Source organism: Micropterus salmoides, unplaced genomic scaffold (genome assembly GCF_014851395.1).
Source record: "Micropterus salmoides isolate LMB-PRFRI ecotype aquatic unplaced genomic scaffold, ASM1485139v1 Ms_hic_scaffold_9, whole genome shotgun sequence".
Taxonomy (NCBI): domain Eukaryota; kingdom Metazoa; phylum Chordata; class Actinopteri; order Centrarchiformes; family Centrarchidae; genus Micropterus; species Micropterus salmoides.
Genome location: NW_024044681.1, coordinates 24,956,771 through 24,964,084, shown reverse-complemented (window position 1 = coordinate 24,964,084; position 7,314 = coordinate 24,956,771). Strand labels below are relative to the sequence as shown.

The window sequence follows — 7,314 nt, the reverse complement described above, 5'->3', positions numbered from 1 at the left end:
AACCAGGACATTTGGGAGTTTGACTGAATCTTTTGCGTTAAAGAAAAGTTACTGACCTTTTTTGTCTGTCCCATTCACATACTTGCGCCTGATTGTTTCTGTTACTGCTGAAGCTGAAGTCCTCTCTGTCTCTGTATGTAACAGCACAGTAAAAGTCTTCCCATGACAAAGGATCAGACGGGAGCCCCTCTCCCCTCCCACCTCAACTCTCTGCTCAGACTCTCCTCCCCAGGAGTAAGGGAGAGGGGGTGGAGGGTGGGGGGGTTTACTTTTCAGCAGCAGATGTGGTTGCTGCCCCTCTCTGGTGAGATATGGAACAGCTCTCATGTAGAAAAGCAAAAAGGCAAGAAGGAAGGAATAAAGGAAGCATTATCACACTATTACACTTAATTATATGCGTTTTAAAAGAAATAAGCATGTTTAATCCCTTCTGGCTCCAGAGATTGTTTTTCTCCCTCTGCAGCTGATTCTGACCTCTGACCTCGCAAGGATCAATAAACTCCAGTATCATGTTATCATTATATTCCAGTATGGACACAGTGGGTTTGAGTGAGTCACTGCAAATCTGTACCTGTCACGTGAAGACATGTGTTTAATCTCCTTCATAGACTTCACGGTCTGCCTATTACATTTTATTTACTGTACAATGGCAGCTGTCTTCCTGCTGTCTGGCCCGTTTGTTTAGACACAACTTAACTCTTCACAGTTTGCACACAGAGAAGTCTCCCCACAATGTGTGTTTTCTATGGGAGAAAAAAACTAGAGTAGGCATTAGTGCTCAAATTTGTAAAAAAAAAGTTGACTCTTGGATTGTTGTTTCAGCAGTATGTGGAGGCGGGAGGAGGCCCCATCGCTGTGTTTGAAACAGAGCCAACCTCACTCCCCCTCTTAACTGTGCAGGCAAAGAGTAAAAACCTTACGGTCAGAGACATTACCCATACTGCAACACGGAAAATATCTAGTACTCTGATCACTTTTTGATCTAATAGATTAATTATAAAAGCTAGTCGAACCAAATAGTTAAGTGGCCACGCAAGAGAATAAAATGTAGAGATAAAGTAGCAAGTTAAGAGACAGTAGAATAAATGAAAAGTTACCTTGGAAAATTCCCCAGAATCCCACTGAAAATCTTGAACCTTCATGCGAAAAACTCCAATTACATCATAGGGAGGGGGCTGTGGAGTGCAGCCTGGACGAGATGATTACTTCCAGACACAGAGTTGGGGTCTTTGTCATAAAACACACAAATGAGAGCGCGAGCATAGCAAGCACACTCGCACACATACACACACACACACACACTCTCACTCTCTCTCTCTCTCTCTCTCTCTCGCTCTCTTTCCTTCTTTAGAATTTCAGAAAAGTATAATGACACATAGGAGAGTCTCATTTGAAATCTGGGACGTTTATATTTATTGCCAACACAAAGATGTATTCGTCATAGAGCGCTGGAATGTTATTCTACTTCCAGGCCAAAGAAGGTTAAAAAAAAGGTACAATTATAAAGTAACCACACACACAGAATTTGCTGCAAACTGCTTTGTGTGTCTGGATTTTTTTTAAACTATAGATTGAAACCACTTGTAGCGTGATTATAGTGAGTCTGAGTGAAGGCCGTGGAAAAAGTAGGGAAGAGGGGAGAACGATGGAAGAAAGATTGGTGTCAGATTGTGGGAGTGGGTGTATGATCAACTCTGGTAATTGTTGGGAGGTCTGAGTCACAGCGTGAGAAGTCTCAAGTGTCTCACCCAATCACAAGAAGCCAATTTCAACTGGTAATTTTTAGTGTTAAACGTCGAAAAGTTATGTTTGTTTTCTTCAAAATGGACTTCGGCATTGTCGGCTCATCTTTCACTGTGTTCTGTCCAATTATACAGACTTTCCTTTCAAGAAAGAAGAACATGGTAGGTAGGTAAGTACATATATTGTTACAATATAACAGGTTATATAATGAAATTCAGCTTTGTAACTCCCTTCTGCTACATAGCAGACAATATACGTTAACAAAGAAGCAATTATAAAAATGGTAAACAATATTCAATGATCAATGGAGAAGTGCTGAGGATGAATTTGAGTTTAAGAGTCTTATAGCTTGGGTGGAAAAGCAGCTCTGCGCTTGGGTACTTTGGCCCAGTGGCACAAAGCTTAACCCACATCTCAAACTTCACACACCTGAACTGCTTCAATTGACAGATGTGTATTTACTGAGAAGAGTTCCTGTGACCACTAATGAAAAAATAAACCTGTCCCTAAGGCATTTTATGGAATCACCCCACAGTCCATCTACATTTTTTTCAGGGTTTATCTAGATGACCAAATTCAGTTTAATTTGAAAAAGGTGCACTCACAATACAAAACAAGATGTTTGTGTCTTTGTTATGCCACTGAGCCTATAATTATATGGCTGTGGTGTAATGTAGGTGGTTGTCTGGACATGTTTGGGCAGTGTCATGTTTGTATAGGCAATTTAATCATGTCCCTATCTGTAGCAGCAATTTGTCCATAACCAAAATCAAAACTGAATCCACCGTCCACACAGACATTTTGTGGTTTTGTGGGTTCTTTATTCTTGGCAAGCAAGCAAACACAGAAAAATCATGGCTCACGCTGCCACTGTTGCTCTGGTAAATAACCATAGACCCTCCTATGCTGGTCTTAAATCTGCATACCTACAGTATATAAAACTGACTCTATTCTTACAAAACAAAACAACATGAACACAACAACTGATATCTAGCAAAAATATTATTTCTTACATTGAAAATATCTATAATAAATCAGATACTCAAAACATATTAATAGTAAGAAGGTAAACTTTATTTATAAATGACCTTATAAAGCAGAGTTACAAGGTGCTGTACAAACCCTAACCCAAAACAGAAATTACAATGAACAACAAACAATGACAGCTACACAGAAGTCAAACACACAAGCAATAACTCCTACATTAGATCCAAAATATTCTAACACCCCTTGTGATACCATTAATGCTGCAAATTTTAACATGATAACAGACCTTTCTTCATACTGCCATGTCTACACAGGTGTAAGTAATAACATTAATGATGGCCGCATTCCATTGAGGCGCTCCAATGTCTGGACTTACCAAGTACCAAACTGGCAAATGGGAGCACACTACAGAAAATGTTGCTATACTTTTTATTTTATTTTAAAGGCAGAAAAACAGGCCCACACTCAAGGTTAATAATAGATTTTCACAGCATACAATACAGGTACAGTATACAGATGATTAGGATTGTTACAGAATCAGTTTGATCTGGATCTCTTTGTTGAAGTTTCTGTGCATTATCCTTCACTGTGTGTTGCTCATGTATGGCTAGATGATTTAATCACTTGAAGAACATAGTATAAGAAGTCTAGGCTCAATATTTCCAAATCCATCCCTCTCCAGACTACTGGATTGCAGCCCATCATTTGCTTCCACAGGTGGCCCTACTGGTTTTTCTTGTTCTATTTTAGCACCTGGTGGTAAAGTCAGGGTACAGTCCTCTGCTGTGTTTGGCATTGTGCCTGCCAGTTCATCCTGTGCTTCAAACTGTAGTCTGTCGCATTCAACTTCATGTTGTCCAATTATATATGAAGCTGTGATGTTAAGATCTTTGTGAAGCCCACCTCCAACAAAACCTGCTCCATTATGTCTGTGTGAAACAGTCCTGGTCTCCATTGCTGTACCAGGAACAGAAAATCAAAATGAGTTATTCATCAGTAGAAACAGTGCTGTTGAGTTTGCATTGTCATTGCTTCCACCAGTTAAGCCATTTAGGGCTCCATTTGTTTTTCTGTTAATTAACATAATTCCTCAGTGCTTTGGTTTTCATTAAAATTAGGCTATTTAAGTTTTACCATCAGCTTAGAACACTGCAGACAGTGCCACCATGTGGCCATTTATAAAGCACTTCTCTCATAACTGCACTTTGGGGTGTAAAACTTATTTTATTCCTACTTTTCTTTAATTTTCACTACAACAAATTATTTTAAGCATGGCCCTTTTCAACACATTGTGATTCTGCAGCTACAAACAAACTCAAATTACAACCTGTCCTGAAAATGAGATGTTATTTTTCCAATCGATGAATTCAGCTACACATCAGCATGACTGAAACTGTGTATGTTGATACAGATCTGGATCCAGATGCAGTTTTACCTACTTCACAACCTTTAAAAATGCTTAATGATTTTAGTGCAGCTCAGAGCTTTGAGCCATTAAGTTATGTCTCACAGCTACAATCATGCTTGTTCTGCTCACTGTTAATCACAAAGGCTTACAGACTGAATATCTTACGTACCTCTTTTCCTTACACATTGAGGGAGAGCTACAATGACGGTGAACAAGAAAAAAGCTGCAGAAGCTGCCGTGCTCCACCATGACCTCTGGACACCCTGCTCATCCACACCTGCAGAGCAAACATGCCACATTTCTTTTAGTGAATTGTTTCTATTTTCCTTCCTGTATCGACATCTCCCCAGAAACAGAACAATCTAATACTCACTTATTGATGAAACAGTGATATTTACTTTGGTACGAACAATGTGTTTGCTCTGCAGGCCTAAAAAAGTGCAAGTATAGGTCCCGGAGTGTTCCTCTGTGTCTGTCTTGTGAAGCAGCAGAGATCCGTCTCCCCGAAGAAGCAGGTCCTGGTCCAGTTCAGCAAGACCCTCCCACAGGTTAAACGTGTTTCTGGTCTTTGTGTCATATCTCAAGATAACTGTGGGCTCACTGGACGAGCTGAAGGTCCAGGTGAGAGAGAAATTCTGAAGACTCTGTGGGGCGATGCATGGGATGGAGAGTGCGTCACCCTCCTCCTGTGTTACGCCCTCTGAAAGATAGACCTTTTTGCTTTTATTTGTCTGAAATCAGGCTCTTTATGAAAACTATACGTTTATGTAACCAACACGCACCTTGGTTTTTCCAAGAGGCAGTCCACACCTGGGTCTTGTCAGCCGACGTGAAAGCGCAGAAGTAGGTATAGTTGAAGAGATTACCCAGAATCCTCAGCGTGCTCGTCACAGTGAACAGACCCTTGTGGTCTGTGGTTTTGAAGGTTGAATTTTGTAGAGCTCCCTGTGCAGAGGTGGGGTCTGTGGCCCATGTCACCAGAGGGACGGGGTAGATGTTGTGAGAGGAGCAGGTGACCATCTCATCAGTCATCTCTATGATCACTGACTGGATGAGAGCTAGAAGAATAGCAGAAAAGACAAATGTGTGAGCATTGAATTTGGAGGGGGAGGTCGATTACATTTGGTGAGAAATAAACAACTTTGCTAGTCTGACTCCAAATGACCGAATGAACAGGGTGCCACAATGCTTGTATAGCACTCAAATCACTTTTACATGACATCACCTTCACCCATTGATGGCAGAGACTCATCAGAAACAGAAATCATACAGATTGGAAGCAATTTGGGGTTCAGTATCTTGCCCAAGGACACTTGGACATGCAGACTGGAGGAGCCAGGGGAGCGAACCACTGATATTCTGATTAGTAGGCAACCCTAGGAGCTATAAGCTACAGCCTGCTGATTTCTGTAGCAATGCTGGCCTTTAACAGAGCTGCTCTTTCAAACCAATCTCCTGCAGATGGCACTTTTCCACTAAACTTCAGTGCCCTGGTCCACTGGCTGTGCTGTTGGTTAGTAGGGCAAATGGCTAATATGACCCAAGCTAGTGCACAATGCATCCCAACACTTGTAATTAGCACACACCATTTGGACTTTGCATGAGGCATTCCTGTACATGGACCTCACAGTGTCCAGCTCACTAATCAAACTCCACCTATTATACACCCTTCTCAAGTGGATGTACTTGGCATTAGTCTGTAATTCTGTAAGGATTTGTTAAAAAATGCTGTTAAAATAGGCTACAACATTTCTATAAATATCTTCTTGGATGCATAAATGCTCATTTGGTAGCGATTCTAGTCCTCTTCCTCATGCCAGAACATTTCCATAATATTAAAAATATAAAATAAAAATATCGACTCAGTTGCAGTGTAGTTCAACAGCAGCACAGATCCTCTAGACTCACTATTAAGTCAAATCAACACCTTCCAAAATGGTTCTGACAAAAACGTAACATTATAACCCTCATAAAAGTTATACGTATTGCAGTTTTGTTAGGCTGCATTAGTTTAAGATCAGTGTACCTAATATAGAATACTTCTCTATATGACAACATGACAATTAACCATTAATAGTTTAGTAAGCAAGACCGTGTCTGCGGGCAGTAGTGAGGGGGAAAAAGAGCACAAAATGTTCCACCTTGTTGTCACGTTCTTGAGGGTAATGAGGATGATAATGGAGACGCTTTACCACTCATAGCTTAATCAGTGCTGAATTAATCACTTTTGGACCAAAGAAGAAAACCAAAAACGACATTGAAAGGTAGTGAAATGGGCACACTTTCTTGAATGTTAATTGTAGTTCTGTCAAATTGTACAGACCTTTCACCTCCAGGTTGACAAAGATCTCCTGGTTGCCCTTTCGTGTGCTCGTGTAACATTTGTACCTGCCCTTGTCTTGAACTTTGACCTTCCTGAGGAGCAGGGAGGCATTGCCGTGAGGGATGTGGGAGTTGAACAGGCAAGTTCTTCCACTGAAGTGCTTGTTCTGGAGTCCAAACTGATCCTTGTTGTAGTAGTAGCTGTGAACGGGGATTTGCTGCTTATACCAGTGGATCACCACAGTGCCGGTGGGTCTGAAGCTGCAGGGCAAGATGCAGTCGTCAGGGATGATACAGGTGACATTGGCATCTGGAGATAGTAAAGCTACTGTCAAGACACAAAAGCAACAAATTGTTATAATTATATATTATAATTGTTCTGTATATATATATATATATATATATATATATATATATATATATATATATATGTATATATATATATATATATATATATATATATGTGTGTGTGTGTGTGTGTGTGTGTGTGTGTGTGTGTGTGTGTGTGTATATATATATATATATTTTTTTTTTTAAATCATATTTATCAACTTGTGAATTTTGGGTATTACTGATCAAAATTAAAGTACTGCTACATCTGATCACCTGTCCTAGTTTCTTGTCGTTTTCCTGTAAAATAATATCAGGGTACATACTGTACATTCTCTTTATGCATTTAGATTCCCATTAGTGAGCGATGAAGGAAAATAAAAATATATCTGACAGTTATATTTTAAGGCATGTACATTGTTTTAATTTTATGTTTCAGAATTTGTCTTTGTCAACCATCATTTCCTTGTTGTCATGATTACATGTAATTTTCTGAAACCTTTTCCAGCCACATCTGTGGTATT

The 7,314-nt window shown here is 39.9% G+C and overlaps 1 long non-coding RNA gene across 1 annotated transcript; it reads right to left on the bottom strand.

Annotated features, from left to right (window-relative positions):
* Positions 1-54: 54 nt before the first annotated feature.
* LOC119895798 lies at positions 55-1,300 on the bottom strand. The gene is made up of 2 exons (XR_005443101.1): positions 1,098-1,300; positions 55-322 (listed from the first exon to the last, which is right to left on the bottom strand). It is a non-coding gene; the product is annotated as an uncharacterized LOC119895798 (long non-coding RNA).
* Between the last annotated feature and the right edge of the window lie 6,014 nt (positions 1,301-7,314).